Source organism: Sinocyclocheilus grahami, unplaced genomic scaffold, assembly GCF_001515645.1.
Source record: "Sinocyclocheilus grahami isolate Dianchi unplaced genomic scaffold, SAMN03320097.WGS_v1.1 scaffold2072.1, whole genome shotgun sequence".
In the NCBI taxonomy this organism is placed as follows: Eukaryota; Metazoa; Chordata; class Actinopteri; order Cypriniformes; family Cyprinidae; genus Sinocyclocheilus; species Sinocyclocheilus grahami.
In genome coordinates, this window is record NW_015507251.1 from 93514 (window position 1) to 94713 (window position 1200).

Below are 1200 nucleotides of genomic sequence, written 5' to 3' on the forward strand. Positions count from 1 at the left end.
GCGAAATGTAACATTATTTGAATCATGACGATTTTTAATTTTCTGAGATTGTTGAAATGTCCAAAAATTCTGACTTAGATCATTTTTTAGCTGAGTCTCATAGAACTTGAAACGAAGTTAAAATTGGTTCGATTATTTTGATTTCAACTGAAATTATAATAAACTGATCTATGAGTCTTGTATGAAGTTGAAATTGAGTTAATTATTTTGATTTCTGCTTGAATTATTAAACTGGCTTAAAAAATCAAGTTGAATCTCGTTTAACTTAAGATGCAGTTGGTTGAATCATTTTGTTTCTTATGTTCATCGAGTACAAACAGCATCATAAAGACGCTCTGTGAATGTCGATGTTGATGAAAGTTATACGGATGTTCATAAATGTTACTTTTAGAACATGAACCCCTGATGAATCTATTAGATCTGTTTTCATGCTTTTGCTGAGTTCAGACTCTGGCTTCTGAGGGCTTTGCACACGCATGTGCTTCGCTCTGGTCTCACGGCTGCACATTCACACTCATTATGCATGCATAACTCAGTCATAACTGCTTGCAGAAGAACCGCAGTTACTGATACACTTCTAGCCCTTGAGGCCCGAGATCACGTGAGACCGCTGTTTGATTCATGTGTGAAAGTGCACCAGATCAATCTCAGCTTCGTCTGTCGGATCAGGAGCGCTGGGTGATAAACGCCTGAGGTCAACAGGTGGATGAAAACCAGCATCTCAAAGGACCCGTTTAGCCGTGAACCGCTCAACATGTCTAGGAAAATTATTTTGCAGTCTGCATGAGTTTGAAGACTGGTTTATTGCTCATAAGCAGGTGAAAGTTTGCTGCAAATCTGCTCGCCCTCAGGCCGTCAGGATGAGTTTGTGTCTTCATCAGGTCTGGAGAAATGCAGCATTGCATCAGTGTCTCACTGCAAGTGAATGGGTGCCGTCAGAACGACAGTCCACAAGTAATCCACAACACTCCAGTCCAGCAGTTAACATCTGGAGAAGACAAAAGCTGACACAAACCCAGCAACAAGACATTTTTAATCGAGTCTATAATCCATAATAACGCTTCCTCCAGTGAGTCAGTGTTCTGGTGTGAATCAGGAGAGAAATCTGCACAGATCAAGCAGCGTTTAAACAGCTCTAAACACATATGTGGCTGGATTTTGATGCGAGAGACAACAGCAGATGCACTTTTTCACTGGAGG